Source organism: Aegilops tauschii, chromosome 4 (assembly GCF_002575655.3).
Source record: "Aegilops tauschii subsp. strangulata cultivar AL8/78 chromosome 4, Aet v6.0, whole genome shotgun sequence".
In the NCBI taxonomy this organism is placed as follows: Eukaryota; Viridiplantae; Streptophyta; class Magnoliopsida; order Poales; family Poaceae; genus Aegilops; species Aegilops tauschii.
Genome location: NC_053038.3, coordinates 368,861,113 through 368,881,773, shown reverse-complemented (window position 1 = coordinate 368,881,773; position 20,661 = coordinate 368,861,113).

Below are 20,661 nucleotides of genomic sequence, written 5' to 3'. Positions count from 1 at the left end.
CTTCTCTGCGTTCTTGTCAGCAGAAGATACAGCGGCAAAGATTGAATCAGTTTTAAAAGCTTTATCCATATTGCTTGACACCCGGAGAAGCCGGAACGACCACCCAACAGTCCAGGCGTGCGTGGGAACATGGAACAACTTCCAATGTGTTGCATGTTCGCCACGTGTCGTTCAGATGTGAACCGCCAGGGGCACCTGTGTAATTGCGTTGTGCCATCCCTTTCCTTATAAATACACATCTCATCGCAGTCAAAATCCTTCTTCCACCTCTCCACCTCGAGAAACCCTAGCGCCACCGCTAGCTCTCGACGACGCCGGCGACGAAGGGCTTAGCTGCCGTGACCTCACCGACGCCGTCCTCACGCTGGCCGCGGACCTCGTCTCCTCCGCCGTCACCGTAGGTGTCTTCCGTCGCCAAGTTAGGGCACGGAAGATCGAACTGGTCGGCCTCCTCTCTACTCCGTCTAGCAGTTCTTCGTGTGGTAATTAAATCTCACTTTTACTGCCTTTTTGATCCGATAGATTCATCCTTCCCCATCAAAAGTGGTTTCTGTGCCTACAAATTTGGATCTATCATGTTCTGCATCTCATAACATGCCTACTATATTCGCTTACGGCGTTCTGGGAATGGGGGTCCCCAGAGTTGCCTGCCTGCGGCCCATGGCGTGGCTGAGCAAGCAGGCCGTACGGCCCGTCTTCATCAACAAGGCATCCAAGACCCTCGCGAGGCGGACGACGCAAGACCTCCTCTGGAGTAGCCTAGCCAGGCAGGCTCACGAGGAGCGGAGATATCAAGGCGGGCAAACCTCACGAGGCCCTCATGACGTGAGCCATGACGCATGCTACCAGGCGGGCGCCAGCGCGCGCAGCGTCCGTTCAAGTTGGTTCCATGCTGGAACATGGATATTTTTGGAATATCACAATATCTCTTATTTAATTAATGCATCTATATATTTGGTAAAGGGTGGAAGGCTCGGCCTTATGCCTGGTGTTTTGTTCCACTCTTGCCGCCCTAGTTTTCGTCATACCGGTATTATGTTCCTTGAGTTTGCGCTCCTTACGCGGTTGGGTGATTTATGGGACCCCTTCACAGTTCGCCTTGAATAAAACTCCTCCAGCAAGGCCCAACCTTGGTTTTACCATTTGCCACCTAAGCCTTTTTCCCTTGGGTTTTCGCGAGCCCGAGGGTCATCTTTATTTAAACCCCCGGGCCAGTGTTCCTCTGAGTGCTGGTCCAAACTAGAGCCCTTTGCAGCGCCACCTCGGGGAAACTTGAGGCCTGGTTTTAGTTGTACGGACTGGTCATCCGGTGTGCCCTGAGAACGAGATATGTGCAGCTCCTATCGGGATTTGTCGGCACATTCGGGCGGCTTTGCTGGTCTTGTTTTACCATTGTCGAAATGTCTTGTAAACCGGGATTCCGAGACTGATCGGGTCTTCTCGGGAGAAGGTTTATCCTTCGTTGACCGTGAGAGCTTATAATGGGCTAAGTTGGGACACACCTGGATGGTATTATCTTTCGAAAGCCGTGCCCGCGGTTTTGAGGCAGATGGGAATTTGTTAATGTCCGATTGTTGAGAACTTGTCACTTGACTTAATTAAAATACATCAACCGTGTGTGTAGCCGTGATGGTCTCTTCTCGGCGGAGTCCGGGAAGTGAACACGGTTTGAGTTATGCATGAACGTAAGTAGTTTCAGGATCACTTCTTGATCATGTCTAGCTTTGCGACTGTTGCGTTGCTTCTCTTCTCGCTCTCATTTGCGTATGTTAGCCACCATATGCTTAGTGCTTGCTGCAGCTCCACCTCATTACACCATCCTTTCCTATAAGCTTAAATAGTCTTGATCTCGCAGGTGTGAGATTGCTGAGTCCTCGTGACTCACAGATTCTACCAAAACTGTTGCAGGTGCCGACGATACCAGTGCAGATGACGCAACCGAGCTCAAGTGGGAGTTCGACGAGGAACGTGGTCGTTACTATGTTTCGTTTCCTGATGATCAGTAGTGGAGCCCAGTTGGGACGATCGGGGATCTAGCATTTGGGGTTATCTTATTTTCATTTGGATTTGACCGTAGTCGGTCTATGTGTGGATTTTGGATGATATATGAATTAATTTATGTATTGTGTGAAGTGGCGATTGTAAGCCAACTCTCGTTATCCCATTCTTGTTCATTACATGGGATTGTGTGAAGATGACCCTTCTTGCGGCAAAACCACAGTGCGGTTATGCCTCTAAGTCGTGCATCGACACGTGGGAGATATAGCCGCATCGTGGGTGTTACAAGTTGGTAATCAGAGCCATCCCCGACTTAGGAGCCCCCTGCTTGATCGAATCGCTGGCGTTGTTGAGTCTAGAACAAAAATGTTTTGAGTCTTAGGATTATATATATCGGAGAGTAGGATTCTTTTTACTCCTCAGTCCCTTCGTCGCTCTGGTGAGGCCTCCTGACCTAGAAGTTTTGACTCTTCTCTCCTCAAATTTCACTAAAAAAAATTTAGGATCACGCGGGTATCTTGGAATCGTTCCGATGGTTTTGTGATGAGAACATTGTTCTTGGTGCCTCCAGACATTTAGGGGTTGTGGCAGTGTCCCGGGGAGTTGAGCTCCGAGGTGTTGTCGTCACAATTTTATCGTTGCAGTTCTGGAATACCCGAGTTTCGCCGACATAAAAAATCTCTTTTATGCAGTTGTTGGTGAGATCACCTCGACGCCACCCAGTACTGGGGCGGGAGTTCGGGAGTATTGCCATAACTCGTATAACGGATGCTTTTCGAAGGTTGAGGTACACGATTTCCGAAGGTTTCTTGGTTATGTGTTGACGGATGGATACAACTGGATCTAGGGATTGCTAGTTTGAGTGATATATTTTGTGTCCCCTATATCCCCAACACCAGATTGCATAACCAGAAAGTTTCGGGAGTTTATAGGTGGGATTCATGTAGCTCTTAGCATTTCTTCCCGCAGATATTTGGTTTGTGATTGGGTAATCCTTACCACTTATTTGTTCCACTCATACCTTTTTATTTTATTCATCAATCCTTTATCAAGTGGCTTCTCACCTTAATGGAAGTGTGATGATTTACTATGGAATTCATTCGTTCATCCTCGTTCGAATGTTTATTGTGAAGACTATATGTTGCAATTTCTATCCGTTGATTCAACTTGTCTATTTGTCTATCAAGATGCTAACGGATGTCACCCTCTTCAGGATGGCTCCGCCAATGCGTCAGAATCCGGAACGCAATGAAGGGAGTCAGCCGAACCCTCCGCCACCACCTCCGCCTCCGGAGGCATGGCAAGCTATCATGGCAGCCACCAACGCCAATGCTCAAATGATTTTGCAACTCTTGCAAGAACGCACCCAAGGGCAAGGCAATCAAGGAAATCAAGGCCAAGGCAACAATCAGCCTCACTTCGCTACCCTCAACCAGTTTCTCGCAAATCAGCCGAAGTCTTTCAGCTGCTGTGCCGAGGCCACAGACGCCGATGATTGGCTCGTGGACATCAACAAGCATTTTGAATGTAGCAATGTCAGGCCTGAGGACTTTGTCAAGTTCGCTTCTTTTCAACTCAAGGATCAAGCTGCCGAGTGGTATCAACAATACAAAGATTCCAGAGGAGGTCGTGCGATTACCTGGGATGATTTCCGCCGAGACTTCAAAGCTCACCACATTCCACAAAGTGTTGTTGAGAGCAAGCATGAGGAGTTCCGCAATCTCAAGCAAGGGAGCATGTCCGTGTATCAATACAATACTCAGTTTCAGAAACTCGCTCGCTTCGCTAAGCAAGACGTTCCTGATGAAAAGAGCATGATCTATCAATTCAGAGGTGGCCTCAGAGAAGATATGCAATTACCTCTCGTGCTTTTTGAGCCGAAAAGTATGATGATTTCTACAACATGGCACTGAAACAAGAGGCTGCTCAGCTCAAGTGTGAGGCTTCTAAGAAGAGAGTCAGGGACGCAGTTCAGTCTTCTTCTTCCTCACTAGTGGCTGCTAAGCAACAGAAGTTCTGGTTGCCTCCTCCTCCTCCGTTTCGTCAGCCTTTCCAGCAGAAGAACAAAGGTGGCCATGGATCTTCCCACCCACCTAACCCTGGCTATCAGAACAAGTCTCAGAATCAAACTCCAAAGTCGAATGCTCCTTATCATCGTCCACTCTCAGAGGTGACTTGCAACAAGTGTCAGTAGAAAGGTCACTATGCTAACAAGTTCTTCAACCAAAGGCGCCTTCCGCCTCCTCCTCCTATGAGATCTTCCAGCAATGCAGTGGTCAAGCATAATCCCAAGTCTGCAAAGGTGAACATGATGAATGCAGCTCAAGCGGAGGAATCTACTGATGTGATAATGGGTAATCTCTCAGTTAATGATATTCCTGCAAAAGTCTTATTTGATACTGGTGCATCTCTTTCTTTCATTCCAAGACCTTTTGTTGCCAAGCATGAGTTTGTGACGGAAAAGATTCCTATCCCGTTGAAGATTGTGTCTCCGGGTAAGCAAATGACATCTAATAATTGTGTCCCGGATGTTTCCATCAAGATGGGAAACTATAAATTTCTGTCTTCTCCAATTGTTCTTGGTGACTCGGATATTGATCTAATTCTCGGGATGGACTGGCTTTCTAAGCACAAGGCTCAACTTGATTGTGCTGCCAGGGAAATTCAATTGACACACTCTTCTGAGGATGTTATCATCTATGCTGCTCGTGATGAAACCATTCGGTTGTTTTCTCTCAATGAGAAGGGCGATTTGGATGCTATTTCTCAAATTCCAGTCGTTTGTGAGTACCAAGATGTCTTTCCAGAAGAGCTTCCGGGTATGCCTCCTCACCGGCCAGTTGAGTTCGTTATCGATCTAGAGCCTGGCACGGAACCCGTTTGCAAGCGTCCATACAAGCTTGGACCCAAGGAGCTGAAGGAATTGAAGAAACAGCTCGATGAACAAGAGCGTCTGGGTTTGATCAGACCGTGTTCATCTCCATGGGGTTGTGGTGTTCTTTTTGTCCAGAAGAAGGATGGCACGGACTGACTTTGTGTCGACTACCGTCCATTGAACAAGAAGAAAATCAAGAACAAGTATCCACTTCCCAACATCAATGAGCTATTCAAGCAACTTAAAGGTGCTAAAGTATTCTCCAAGCTTGACCTTCGAATGGGTTATCATCAAATTCGCATCCGTGAAGAAGATATTCCCAAGACAGCATTCAGAACAAGCTTTGGTTCTTATGAATATACTGTCATGTCTTTCGGCCTTGTCAATGCTCCTCCAACATTCTCTCGGATGATGAATTTCATCTTTAACCCCTATACCAATGAATTCGTCCTGGTGTATCTCGATGATATATTGGTCTTCTCCAAGAATAAGAAGGATCATGCCAAACATTTGCGATTGGTGCTCGACAAGCTCAGAGAGTATCAATTCTATGCGAAGTTTTCCAAATGTGAGTTTTGGCTCGATGAAGTTCTTTACCTTGGTCATATCATCTCTGCCAAGGGCATCGCTGTTAATCCCGAGAAGGTGTCTGCAATTGTGAATTGGGAACCTCCTCAGAATGTCAAGCAGCTCCGCAGTTTCCTGGTCTTGGAAGCTATTGCCGAAGATTCGTTGAGAATTTCTCTAAAATTGCAAAGCCTCTTTCCAACCTCCTCCAGAAGCATGTGAAGTATGTCTGGTCTCCTGAGTGTGACGTTGCTTTCAACACTCTCAAAGAGATACTCGTCACATCTCCTGTCTTAGCTCCTCCTGACGAATCCAAGCCATTCGAAGTTTTTTGTGATGCTTCTCTTCAAGGTCTCAGTGCTGTGTTAATGCAAGAGAAGAAAGTTGTGGCCTATACCTCTCGTCAACTGAAGCCCAATGAAAAGAACTACCCCACTCACGATCTTTAGTTGGCGGTAGTTGTCCATCCATTAATAACATGGAGACATCTCTTGTTGGGAAGAAAAGTGGACATATGCACCGATCACAAGAGTCTCAAGTACATCTTCACTCAGCCCAACCTCAACCTCAGGCAAACTCGATGGGTCGAAATGATTCAAGAGTACAAGCCGAGTATTGAATATACTCCAGGCAAGGCCAATGTCATTGTAGATGCTTTGAGCAGGAAGGCTTATTGCAACAGCTTAATTCTCAAGCCATTCCAACCGGATCTTTGTGAAGCTTTCCGCAAGATGAATCTCCAAGTTGTTCCTCAAGGCTTTCTTGCCAACCTCATAGTCTCTCCTACTTTGGAAGATCAAATTCGTGAGGCAAAACTCCTGGATACCATGGTGAAGAAGGTGAAACGTGGTATTGACAAGGGTCTTTCCAAATACAAGTGCTATCGCATTGATGACAGAGACACTTTGTTCTTTGAGGACCGGATTGTGGTTCCTAAAGGTGATCTAAGGAAAGTCATAATGAACGAGGCGCACAATTCTCTTCTTTCCATTCATCCTGGAAGTACGAAGATGTACCATGACCTCAAGCAGTCGTATTGGTGGACTCGAATGAAGCGAGAAATCGCTCAATTCGTGAACGAATGTGATGTCTGTCGAAGGGTGAAAGCAGAACACCAACGACTAGCTGGTCTCCTCCAACCTCTCGCTATCCCAGAATGGAAGTTTGATCATATCGAAATGGACTTCGTGACTGGTTTTCCCAAGTCCAAGCGCGGAAATGATGCTATCTTCGTTGTCATCGACAAGCTTACTAAAGTGGCTCATTTCCTTCCAATCAAAGAATCTGTCACAGCAGCTCAGTTGGCAGAGCTATACACCTCCAGGCTTGTCTCCTTGCACGGCATTCCTCAATTGATATCTTTAGATCGTGGAAGCATCTTCACGTCTAAGTTATGGGACTCCTTCGAGAAGGCCATGGGCACCAACATTCGCTTCAGCACAGCTTTCCATCCTCAAACTAGTGGCCATGTCGAGCGAGACAATCAAATACTTGAAGATATGCTCAGGGCTTGTGTCATTTCCTTTGGCATGAAATGGGAAGATTGTCTTCCATATGCCGAGTTCTCCTACAACAACAGCTTCCAAGCGAGTTCGGGCAAGGCCCCATTCGAAATTCTATATGGCAGAAAGTGCTGTACTCCTCTAAATTGGTCAGAGACTGGTGAACGCCAACTTCTTGGCAACGACTTAATCACAGAGGGTGAAGAAATGTGTAAAGTCATCCGTGAAAATCTCAAAGCCGCGCAATCGCGCCAGAAGAGTTACTATGATAGCAAGCACCGTGATGTGGCTTTCGAAATCGGAGACCATGTCTACCTCCGCGTCTCTCCAATGAAAGGCACTCGTCGTTTCGGTATCAAAGGTAAGCTTGCCCCTAGATACGTGGGTCCTTTCAAGATCATTGGCAAACGAGGCGACCTCGCCTATCAACTTGAGCTTCCCTCCAACTTCGCGAACGTGCACGATGTATTCCATGTGTCACAGCTTCGCAAGTGCTTCAAGACTCCTGAGCGCACCATGAACTTCGAAGAGATTGATCTCCAAGAAGATCTGTCTTATCATGAGCACCCCGTTGCTATTCTTGAAGAAACTGAGTGCAAGACTCGCAACAAGTCAATCAAATTCCTGAAAGTGAAGTGGTCGCACCATTCCGAACGAGAAGCCACCTGGGAATGCGAGGACCACCTCCGTTCCGAATATCCGGAGTTCTTTCAGTCCTAGATCTCGGGACGAGATCCTCTCGTAGTGGTGGAGTGTTGTAACACCCCGGATGTAACTTTCCATATTTGTAACTCCAACCCTTGCCATTTTCGGCTATGTGTTATGATATTCCCTCCGTGTTTGGGTTTCGTTTTTTGTTTTGCATTTTGTTCATGTCATGCATCTCATATCATGTCATCATGTGCATCTCATTTGCATACGTGTTCGTCTTATGCATCTGAGCATTTTCCCCGTTGTCCGTTTTGCAATCCGACACTCCCACATGCACCAGCGCACCACTCTTGTTTATTTTCGTGAGCGGGTGTTAAACGTTCTCGGAATGGACCGAGGTTTGTCAAGTGGCCTTGGTATACCACCGGTAGACCACCTGTCAAGTTTCGTTCCATTTGGAGGTCGTTTGATGCTCCAACGGTTAACCGGGTAACCGCAAAGTCCTTTTGTGTGTTGCAGCAAAAAACCCCTCCAAACAGTCCAATAACCCATCTAAGTCACCTTCATGCTCTCGGTCGTTCGGTCACGATCGTGTGGGCGAAAACCGCACTCCATTTAGAGTCTCCTAGCTCCCTCTACCTATAAATAGGTGAGCCTCCCCGAAATCCCGCAGTCCCAAAAACCTTAGATCCGTCCCTCCGCGCGCCGGACACGTCCGCCCGGCGCCGGACAAATCCCCGTCGCCGCGCCCGGCCAACCGCGCGCCGCCACGTTAGCACCGCCGCCACCCACCGCCCGCGGCCCGGCGAGCCCGAGGAGGGCCCGCCCGAGCCCGTACGCCGACCCCCGCGCGTGCCTCCGTCTCCTCCCGCGGACCCCGCGCCTCCGCCGGCGCCGCCCGAGTTCGCCGCCATCGCCGCCTCCTGCCGTCCTCCGCAGGTCGCTGCGGCCGCCCGCGCCCGAGCGCGCCCGGCGCCCCGCCGCCCGCGCCGCCGCCTCCCTCGCCGACGTCCGGCGCCTCCCGAGCTCCTCCGCCGCACCTCGCCCTCTTCTTCTCCGGCGCCGAGCTCCGGCCACCTCCTCTCCCGCGCCGATCCGCGCCGAACCCTCCAGATCTAAACGAGAAGGTTGACTTTCCCCCTCCCGAATTTCTCCAAGTGCTGGAGATATTGCATTATGTGCTCATGTTCATCGCATCATATCTCATTACATACTGCTCCGTTTTGCGTGCATGATATATCGAAATGTTCGTCTCTAGATGCTCTTCATTTTTTTCCATCGTGCCATGCTCGTTTGAGTTCATCTTGATGCCCAAATCTCTGGTGCAAGAATGCTATATGATGTTTACTGCTGTTACTTATCAGAACTTGGTGATTTGTTATTTTTGTTGCATTTGATGTGCATCTTATGGGCATGAGCTCTACAGGTGTTTTGATCTATGCCATGCCATCTTTACAGAGGTGTATGCCATGTATTTTTTGATCTATGTGGTGACTAGCACAAGCATGCAAACTAGGCTTCGTGACGTTTCTATTTTCAGGGACTTCAAATTTTGCCAAGTCTGTGACTGCTGTTATTTTGTTGCCATGTATCCAAGTGGCTATAGAGAGATCCGTGCTTCTTTTGGGCATGTTCAGTAAGGATGTTTTGTAGATATAGTTGTGCTATGTCCATCCATGCCCTTGTTTGCAATCCTGAAGTCCCTAGCATGTCTTAATCTTTCTCTACTTTTGCTATAAAATATTTCTGGCAGATTGTTAACATGATATTCAATTTTGCCAAGGTTGTTGTAGTTGTTTCATACATACTATGAACGTTCTCTTGCCATGGATAGCTTCGTAAACATGCCATCCTTCTGTAGGTATGCTTATTTTGTCATGCATTGCCTTGTGATGAGTGAATCAAGCTCACCAATATGCCTTCATAATTCTGTTCACTGCCATGCTCTGTTTTCTGCTGAGTCTGAAACCTGTTAACTAAACTTGCTATGTTTACATGAGTGCCATCATATCTTATGATCCTTTTTGGCTCATGGTCAGTAAGGGACTTTTGTTCTTTGCATTTACTAAATTCATGCCATGCCTTGTTTCATTATGTTAAGTTCTTGTAGAATGTGTTTTGCTTGCTCTGAACATTGCTACCTGATGCTGTTTCAGCCATGTCCAGTAATTTCACCAAGTCTGTGAACCTGATATCTTTTGCACTTTTTCCATGCTTGTTTGAGCCTGTTATGTTGTGATCTAGCCGTAGCTCAGTGTTCATTGTTTGTCAAGCATCTCATTTAGATTACTGCCATATGCTTTGTTGCTATGTTGGGGTGTTGTAGCATAGTTACTTGATGTATTCTATGTGCTATCATGCTGTTAATTGCAGATTCGTGTCATTCTTGTTTTGCTTGCCATTTGCAAACCGTGCCTCCGTTTCCGGTGATCTTTATATCGATTTCGACCGAAATCATCTCATCTTTCCAATGGAATACTTGGTTTGCCAAGTTACTGCCTCGTTAAGTCTTTTTCTTCCGGAGCACGCATATGCATCGCATACCACATCTCGCATATCATGCATGTTTTGCATCATGTTGCTTGTGCATTTCCTGTGAATGTTTGTGGTTCCATTGCTTGTGTTCTTGCTGTGGGTAGAGCTAGGAGACGAGTTCGTGAATGAGGAACCTATTGAGTATGCTTACGAGGATCAAGCTTTCGACAACTCTGAGAACCTTGCAGGCAAGATGACCATACCCTCAAAATCACTTCTATCTTTGCTTTGCTAGTTGTCGTTCTATTGCTATGCTGCGCTACCTACCACTTGCTATATCATGCCTCCCATATTGCCATGTCAATCCTCTAACCATCCTTTCCTAGAAAACCATCGTTTGGCTAAGTTACCGCTTTTGCTCAGCCCTTCTTATAGCGTTGCTAGTTGCAGGTGAAGTTGAAGTTGGTTCCATGCTGGAACATGAATATTTTTGGAATATCACAATATCTCTTATTTAATTAATGCATCTATATATTTGGTAAAGGGTGGAAGGCTCGGCCTTATGCCTGGTGTTTTGTTCCACTCTTGCCGCCCTAGTTTCCGTCATACTGGTATTATGTTCCTTGAGTTTGCGTTCCTTACGCGGTTGGGTGATTTATGGGACCCCCTTGACAGTTCGCCTTGAATAAAACTCCTCCAGCAAGGCCCAACCTTGGTTTTACCATTTGCCACCTAAGCCTTTTTCCCTTGGGTTTTTGCGAGCCCGAGGGTAATCTTTATTTAAACCCCCGGGCCAGTGTTCCTCTGAGTGCTGGTCCAAACTAGAGCCCTTTGCAGCGCCACCCCGGGGAAACTTGAGGCCTGGTTTTAGTTGTACGGACTGGTCATCCGGTGTGCCCTGAGAACGAGATATGTGCAGCTCCTGTCGGTATTTGTCGGCACATTCGGGCGGCTTTGCTGGTCCTTGTTTTACCATTGTCGAAATGTCTTGTAAACCGGGATTCCAAGACTGATCGGGTCTTCTCGGGAGAAGGTTTATCCTTCATTGACCATGAGAGCTTATAATGGGCTAAGTTGGGACACCCCTGCAGGGTATTATCTTTCGAAAGCTGTGCCCGCGGTTATGAGGTAGATGGGAATTTGTTAATGTCCGATTTTAGAGAACTTGTCACTTGACTTAATTAAAATACATCAACCGTGTGTGTAGCCGTGATGGTCTCTTCTCGGCGGAGTCCGGGAAGTGAACACGGTTTGAGTTATGCATGAACGTAAGTAGTTTCAGCATCACTTCTTGATCATGTCCAGCTTCGCGACTGTTGCGTTGCTTCTCTTCTCGCTCTCATTTGCGTATGTTAGCCACCATATGCTTAGTGATTGCTGCAGCTCCACCTCATTACACCATCCTTTCGTATAAGCTTAAATAGTCTTGATCTCGCGGGTGTGAGATTGCTGAGTCCTCGTGACTCACAGATTCTACCAAAACTATTGCAGGTGCCGACGATACGAGTGCAGATGACGCAACCGAGCTCAAGTGAGAGTTCGACGAGGAACGTGGTCGTTACTATGTTTCGTTTCCTGATGATCAGTAGTGGAGCCCAGTTGGGACGATCGGGGATCTAGCATTTGGGGTTATCTTATTTTCATTTGGATTTGACCGTAGTCGGTCTATGTGTGGATTTTGGATGATGTATGAATTAATTTATGTATTGTGTGAAGTGGCGATTGTAAGCCAACTCTTGTTATCCCATTCTTGTTCATTACATGGGATTGTGTGAAGATGACCCTTCTTGCGACAAAACCACAATGCGGTTATGCCTCTAAGTCGTGCCTCGACATGTGGGAGATATAGCCGCATCGTGGGCGTTACAGTCCTTGTTTCCTCTTTGGTGCTAAGAAGGCCAGCGCAGGCGAAGAGTACCGAGGCATTAGGCAAAGGTTGCTATATTGGTGCAACGAGACCAAGACCAGTAGGACGGCAAGACGGAGGTCATCGTGGAGTCCCAAGATGGCGTCACCACCAGAGCTTTTGGCAGGCGAAGACTGCTTTTGTCAGGATAGCTTGTACTAGCTGTCCCCCTTCAAATTTTCCCGCCGTTGTTGGCTCCCTTCCCGCTCGATATTTGGGAAGAGGACCAGGGCCTCTATAAATAGGTCTAGCCAGCATAGTAGTAGAAACGAGATCTAGAGACGCGCACAAGCTTGTACGCACAAGAACACCTCAACCTCAGGAGGCTGTTCTTCCCTTGTACTATTCATCATCAGCCCGAGAGGCAATCCACCACCACCACACTGGAGTAGGGTATTACACCACAACGGTGGACCGAACCAGTATAAACCTCGTGTCTTTCTGTGTCCCGAGCTAGTTGAGTTCGTCTGCGAGATCTTAGCGAGCTAGGGCGTAGATCGGTAGGAGGGAAAGACTTCGCGCGCACCCCAGTGTTCGAACCTTAAGGGTTTGCCAGAACCCCACATCCGACATTTGGCGCGCCAGGTAGGGGTGCGCCGTAGCTTCCCTTCCATCAGTTCGTCGCTCCATCGTCTGCATGGCGGACACTCGCCATGCTCGAGCTGAGCGTCGGGCTGCCCTCACCGCCCGCGTCGCTCAGACGGCTCCCGTTGGCGGGCCACCTCGTCGTTATCCGTCTCCCTCCGCCAACGCTGCCACCGGCCCGGCAGGGAATGAGCAGCAGGCGTCCTCATTCCATCCTTCGGTGCGGCAGGACGGCCGCACCGCTACTCCATCACTGACCCCTGCCGGTTCTTCGTCTCACGCGCACTACACTCCCATGGAGGCACGGGCCGCGCTCCTCGCGGTGAACGAGCCCCTGCGCTACCGCCCCGTCGACGACCTCTACGAGGAGTGGCTCGACCGCGTCGCCGAGCTCGTCCGCGCCATAGGGGGCTCTCCGGCACCGTCCCACTCTCTGCCTCCCCCTCAACCAGCCGCGGGCTACGGGGCTCATGGCGTGCCTCCACCACCTCAGCCCCAAGACGGCGCCTTGGCACCAAGGCGCACGGCTCCGTGGCATGATCCGCGGCGCCCGGCGCCCGCGCGCGAAGAGAGAAGCTACCAAGATATTCTGCGGCCGTGAGAAGCTGCACCTGCGCTCCCCGCGCCACCTCGTCAAGACCGCGCACCGCCCGCAGCTCGTTTAAGCTGAGAGCACCCCTCGGGCTGCATTATTCCCAGGCCACATGGGTCCGTCCCTGCGGCATGTATCCCTTTTGCTTATGTCTTTAGCTTACCTTGCTGGGGGCGCCCCTCGGGCTGCATCATCCCCAAACCGCTCGGGCCGGACCCGGTGGCATGTATCTTCCTGCATTTATCCATGTTGATCTGCTCTCCATGCTTAACCTGCCAATGGCTATCGCCTACTCGATTGCCGCCCGCCACGGGTCTGTGCATCCTATGCAATTCGCTTGCACGTTAAAAGGGGGGCTCCTGAGCATCGCGACTCAGGAGCTCTTACTGGCTCTCTAGCCCTCACCCCTGGCCTTGACCACGGCATCGCGACCTGGCATACCAACGGCGGCTGAGCTCGCTCGAGGGCCGGGACCTGAGGACGTAGAGTGCTTGCATCTCCCTGCCTTGCAGGAACATACAGTCACCAAGACTCAAGACCAGGCGCAATCCGCCTTGAGGTAGGGCCTCGTGAGTCCCGCGCTGGCTCCCGAGTGCCCAGGTACACCTCACAGCCCTGCCGTGCAAGCCACGTGTTAGGGCGGGGCTGTACACGCCCCAGGGGCTCCTCCCGGAGGGGGGCCCCCATCCCACGCCCAAGTGGAAGCACCATGCTCCGCGCTGGCTGTCGACACTGCCGAGGAGCGGCTATGCCCATGCACAAGTGTGACGCCCCCGATTCAACCGTACACTAATCATGCACGCAAACGTGTACGATCAAGATCAGGGACTCACGGGAAGATATCACAACACAACTCTAAAACATAAATAAGTCATACAAGCATCATAATACAAGCCAGGGGCCTCGAGGGCTCGAATACAAGTGCTCGATCATAGGCGAGTCAGCGGAAGCAACAATGTCTGAGTACAGACATAAGTTAAACAAGTTTGCCTTAATAAGGCTAGCACAAACGGGGATACCGATCGAAAGAGGCGCAGGCCTCCTGCCTGGGATCCTCCTAACTACTCCTGGTCGTCGTCAGCGGGCTGCACGTAGTAGTAGGCACCTCCGGTGTAGTAGGAGTCGTCGTCGACGGTGGCGTCTGGCTCCTGGGCTCCAGCATGTGGTTGCAACAACCAGGTAGCAAGGAAAGGGGGAAAAGGGAGAAAAGCAACCGTGATTACTCATCCAAAGTACTCGCAAGCAAGGAGCTACACTACATATGCATGGGTATGTGTGTAAAGGGCCATATCGGTGGACTGAACTGCAGAATGCCAGAATAAGAGGGGGATAGCTAATCCTGTCGAGGACTACGCTTCTGGCCACCTCCATCTTGCAGCACATAGAAGAGAGTAGATTGAAGTTCTCCAAGTAACATCGCATAGCATAATCCTACCCGGCGATCCCCTCCTCATCGCCCTATTAGTGAGCGATCACCGGGTTGTATCTGGCACTTGGAAGAGTGTGTTTTATGAAGTATCCGGTTCTAGTTGTCATAAGGTCAAGGTACAACTCCGGGTCGTCCTTTTACCGAGGGACACGGCTATTCGAATAGATAAACTTTACTGCAGGGGTGCACCACATAACCCAACACGCTCGATCCCATTTGGCCGGACACACTTTCCTGGGTCGTGCCCGGCCTCGGAAGATCAACACGCCACAGCCCCACCTAGGCACAACAGAGAGGTCAGCACGCCGGTCTAAATCCTATGCCGCAGGGGTCTGGGCCCATCACCCATTGCACACCTGCATGTTGCGAGCGCGGCCGGAAGCAGACCTAGCCTAGCAGGCGTTCCAGTCCAATCCGGCGCGCGCCGCTCAGTCGCTGACATCACGAAGGCTTCGGCTGATACCACGACGCCGAGTGCCCATAACTGTTCCCGCGTAGTTAGTTAGTGCGTATAGGCCAGGGGCCAGACTCAGATCAAATACGAAGATCTCGTTAAGCATGTTATTATGAAGTAACTATGAACGCCGACCAGGGCCAGGCCCACCTCTCTCCTAGGTGGTCTCAACCTGCCCTGTCGCTCCGCCACAAAGTAACAGTCGGGGGCCATCACGAACCCAGGCCCACCTCTACCGGGATGGAGCCACCTGTCCTTTCAGCCCCCTCATCAGAATCACTTGTGGGTACTCAACGAGCTGACCCGACTTTAGTCACCACATGTGTCATGTATATAAAGTATATAGTATATACCCGTGATCACCTCCCTAGTGATCACGGCCCGATAGTATAGCATGGCAGACGGACAAGAGTGCAGGGCCACTGATGGAACAGTAGCATCCTATACTAAGCAGTAGGATAGCAGGTAAGGGTAACAACTGTAGCAACAATGACAGGCTGTGCAGCAGAATAGGATTAACCGAAAGCAGTAACATGCTACACTCTTCTAATGCAAGCAGTATAGAGAAGAATAGGCGATATCTGGTGATCAGGGGGGGGGGCTTGCCTGGAAGCTCCGCAGACGAAAGGAATCTTCGGAAGCATAGCCGTAGTCGAACACCGAAGCAAGAAAGGTCTCGGGGTCTATCGCAGTATCGGAGTCTACCGAAAAGAAGCAACAAAGGGGAAACAAATAAATAACAGAGCAAACAATAGCATCACAAAATATAACAAGGCAAATACGCGGTGCCAGGGGTAAGCTAACGCAGGGATAGGTGATACCGACGAAGGGGGAAAACAACCGGGAAAGTATCCCCGGTGTTTCACGTTTTCAGACAAATGAACCGAAGGGGGAAAGTTGTGTGTTCGATATGCTAGGGGTGTGTGGCGGACAAACGGGCTGCGTCTTCGGATTTGTCTCGTCGTTCTGAGCAACTTTCATGTAGAAAGTATTTTCATCTGAGCTACGGTTTATTTTATATGAATTTTCAAAGTTTTTAAACATTTTCTGAAATTATTTTAATATGATTTAAATAGTAAAAGGCTATGTGTACACAGGAGAGGTCAGCCATAGCCTATGACCTGTGGGGCCAGGGGACCCTGTTGACCCAGTCAACTGTTGACTGGTCAACAGTGTGAACAGTGCACACGGGACCCGCCTGTCATTCTCTCTAGTAATTCCAACACTAATTTAACATTTATACTAAGCAGTGGACCCCATCTGTCATTGATACAACAGGGTAATAAGCAGGGGGTTTAACTTTTTAATCAAATTTTGTTATCCCCTAAACTAATCCTAACCGCACACACACGCACACCTACACAGCACACACGCACAAAGAACGCATGCACGCACGCACGCATGGCGCTCGGCCATGGCCAAACCCATGGCCAGCAGCAGCAGCAGCCAGTGGGGGGCGTGCGGCGAGCGGCGCCGGGGTGGAGCTCCGGCGGTGGGCGCGGGCAGGCCCCGTGGAGGAGAGGCGGGGCGTGGGTCGCCGCCGACGAGCGAGCGGCAGGCGGCGGAGATGGGGGGGCGGGCGCGGTTGGGTGCCGTGGCTGCGGGTGAGGGCGGCCGCGGCCAGTGCGGGCGGAGCAGTGGGGAACGGGGGCACACGCCGGGGCGGCGAGCAGCGGTGAGGCACAGCCGCCACGGCGAACGGGGCGGAGGCCATGGTGGCAACAGCCCCAGCGACCGGTACGGGCCTGCGGTCGTCCCTGGACGGGGTAGGAGACGACACGGTAGGGGGCAACGATGCGAGCGGGGGCAGCGGTCCGTGCGTGCGGGCATGGCGATGTGGTGGCCGGCCAAGGTAGGCACAACGGGAACGGGTCCAGGCGGAGACAGGGCACGCGCGGAGGGCCATCAGCAACGCGGGGAAGGCAGGGCGCGTGTGAGGTCAGAAACAGCGACAACGACGACTACCGAGTACCGACGACGGCCAGCGGCGACGCCCAACAGAATCAATCCCAGAGGGCACGCGTGGACAAACAGGAAGGAGACGGAGATGTGCAAGCTCACTTTGATGCGGAGGACGAGCTCGACGGAGGAGGGGAAGCAGCAGTGGCAGCGGATCGACGATGGTGATCCGCGGAGCCGGAGGTGGAAGACGAAGGTGTTGGCGTCGATGCGGTGCTCGCGAGCTCGATTCGGTGGCGTAGGGGCTCTGAGGTCGAATCCGTTCACATAGTCGACGTAGTCGATGACGATGAAGCAGTTGACCACGTTCTCAGGCGCCGGAGAGCTCATTGTGCACGAGGGCGGCGAAGTTCATGGCGACGGCGGCTCGACTTCTTGCGGGAGACAAAGAAGCAGCACGAGGGGGGAAGATGGGGGGAGATAGCTAGGGTTTCATCGGGGGGTTCGCGGGGTCTTTGTAGGCGTCCAGGGAGGTGCCGGATGGCCGCCACGCACGGCATAGCCGGCGGATGGCTCCACAATCCCCTCCCGTGAATAGGAGGTAGTGGATGGCTACGGGGTGGGTTGGGCCATGTACTGTAGAATTAGAGCCCAACCACACGGTACGTAGGTTTCCTTCTCCTTTTCTTTTCTGTTTTTTTTTTCTTTTCTGTTTCTTTTAATTAGCTTTTGTTTTACATTTAAAACTTAAACCAACTAAATTTTGTAAAAAGTGGAAACTTGACATATAAATACTATGAAATAGGCTGCACTGCCACAAAAGGTTTAGTCCCCAAATAATTTAGTTTAATATTTTAATAATTAGTAAAGGCATTTAAATAATTGTTTTTACTGCTATTTTATTCATCTTATAGTATTTAAACATTTTATAAAGGTGTGGTTTCTCCACCATAATTACCTATGCAATATTTGGTTCACTCCGAACATTTTAGTTTTAATATTTGATTTTTTTTATTTGCTTGATTTTGAATTTGAATTAAATCGATTTCGAATCTACGCGAGTTTATCAACAGTAACCGAGGTGATGTGGCATCATTATCAGGGGGTTACTGTAGCTTAATTATCCGGGCGTCACAGCAAGCGGAAGCACTATGCTCCGCGCTGGTGATAAACAACTGAGGGCGGCCCCACGGTCATACCAACCTTAGGGAGCCTAGAGCTCAGCGCCCAGCCTCACCAAAACGCCTCCCCTCGGGAGAACCGCATGAGGTGGCTGGGCACGGGGCTGCGCTCGGGTCACGCCCAAGCGCACGCCACCCAACCAGGTCCCCCGGACCTGGGCGTCGCGCGCCCTCCCGAGCCCTCGGTGAGGGCAGGTATGGAAATTGTTTGCACGTCAAGGGGGACTCCTGAGCATCGCGACTCAGGAGCCTAACTGGTCACGTAGCACCTCACTCCTTGGTCCGTCCTGGTCTCCGGTCGGCCCAATGGCGGTTGAGGTATGCGCGTGGCTGGGCTCTGCCAACGTAGAACATTAATCTATCCTCACAAACTCTCCCTATATGCTGTTTGCGCGTCAAGGGGGACTCCTGAGCATCGCGACTCAGGAGCCTAACTGGTCGCGTAGCCCCTCACTCCTTGGTCCGTCCTGGTCTCCGGTCGGCCCAATGGCGGTTGAGGTATGCGCGGGGCCGGGCTCTGCCGACGCAGAACGCAAAGCAAATAGGAAGGAAATCGCAAAATCTCGAAGCAAATATTACAAGCATATTGTTCTCACAATACCAAATGAAAAGTCTAAACGCCTCCACGAGGCCTGATACATGTTGCAGGAACGAAACGGGAAGAATAGCCGCAGGTCACCCCTGGATATCGCCATCGCCTGCGGAAGGTGCTCCCCCGTGGGCAACGATGTTCTCACCTTCACCACCAGCCGCAGGAGCCGCGGCGTCGCCAGACAGAGGATCGGCGACAAAGCTGCGGAACCTCCCCAGCAAGGCCTCCACTTGACCTTGTACAGCTGCGGCGGCGGCTTCGCAGTGATCTTCAGCCATAGGTTCCAGCAGCTCGTCAAGGCGAGCGTTGAGGTCGCGGAGGTGCAGAAGGCTAAAGACGCGAGTCAGTGCGGCTGAAGACAGGACGCGAGCTTCTGCCTCCGCCATGGGACCGAGGCCATCAACGACCTCCTCAAGTGCCTTCACCACGAGAGGAAGCAGCTGGGCAGGGCCGTCCTCGTCGGTGTCGAGTGGCTTCTCCAGGCCGTGCTCGTAGAGCGTCTTCAGCGGCTTGCAAGATCTCTTCTCGAGATCGGCGAAGGCCACGCGGTCTTCGGCCAGGACTCGCGCCTTGGCATCAAGATCGGCCTCCCTCGTCCCCATCACCCGCTCCAACTCTTCCAACCGGTTGCGCTCGGCGGTCTGCTTCTTCCCCAGCTCCGCCAGCTCGGCATCACGGTTCTTGACGGCTTCCTCCCGGGCCTTCATCTCCACCTCCTTTGCTTGGCGGCAGCATACCTCTTCGGCGTGCTTGTCGCGCAGGCTCTGCAACTCGCCCTCCAGCACTTGGCAGCGGTCACGGGCGGCCTTGGCGTCTTTCAGCGCCGCCTCACGATCAGCTGCAGCGCTGGCGGCTCCTTGCTTCTCCTTCTCGGAAGCCACAGCAGCCTGGCCCAGCACAGCGCGAACCCCAGGTCGGAGTGAAGCTAGCCAGAGGCCAACTCCAGACGCCCGGCCACCAGGCGCGGGTCCGTGCTCAGGAGATCCGCCTGCAGCTGGGTCATCTCTGAAAGGGCGCGCTCCAAGACAGCAGCAGGAGCAGAAGAACCAGGGAGTGGAGGTGCAGCAGTCGGAGGAAGCGACATCGTCACTAGGGCTTGGGAGACCGCGGGCCCCGGAGCAGCTGGGACCTCGTTAGACGCGCCAAGCGCCGGCACCTCCGGAGCCAGTGGGGCCATGGGAGCTAATTCCACGCAGCGATGTCCCTCTTGGCCCCGCGAGGACGACCGGGCTGGGGAGATGTGGGTGCTGTTGCCTCCTTTCTCTGCGGAGAGAGGCACGGCCGCCGTATCCTCCTTCCTCTTCTTCGCCGAAGATGTCGGCCTGATAAACCAAGGGCGAGCGTCAGGAAATAACAAGTACTAGCAGGGATAAAGCGAAGCTCGAGACACCTACCGGTCCACCGCGAAGTACTCCACCTTTTGCTTGGGAAGCTTGAAGCCTGACAGTATCGGGACCTGGAGGTAGGCGTTCGGGTCCTGGCAGCAGCAGGCGGTGCAGAAGCAAAGCCGGATCCAGCCCCAGGAGGTGTCGGGGTGGAGGCGGCACCACGGGCCACCAGCGACGACCTACCCTTCGTCGGGATGAGGGGTTGCTCCCTCTCCCCTTGGTAGGCACCGGCCTCGGCATCATCAGCAAGGGCGTGGAGAATCTCGGCCTTGCTCAGAGGGGAAGTCTCCCCCACCTCTTCCAGGGTCTTCTCCGAGTCCACCTCCTCTCCCCCCTCTTCGCGGGACTCGCCAGAAGACACCTGCACCGGTTTCTACGCTGTAGGAGCTTCCGGAAGCGCCGGCGGCACCAACCTGCGCGCATCAAAAGTCGGCCTGGAGGCGATGAATTCCTCCCGGTCCCTGCGTTGGAACAGGGGAACGAAGGCGCAAGGCGGGTACTCCAGGTTGTCCCCGACTATGAGGCGCAGGACGGCGTCCAATTCATTGCCAGGCAGGTCCCCTGGCC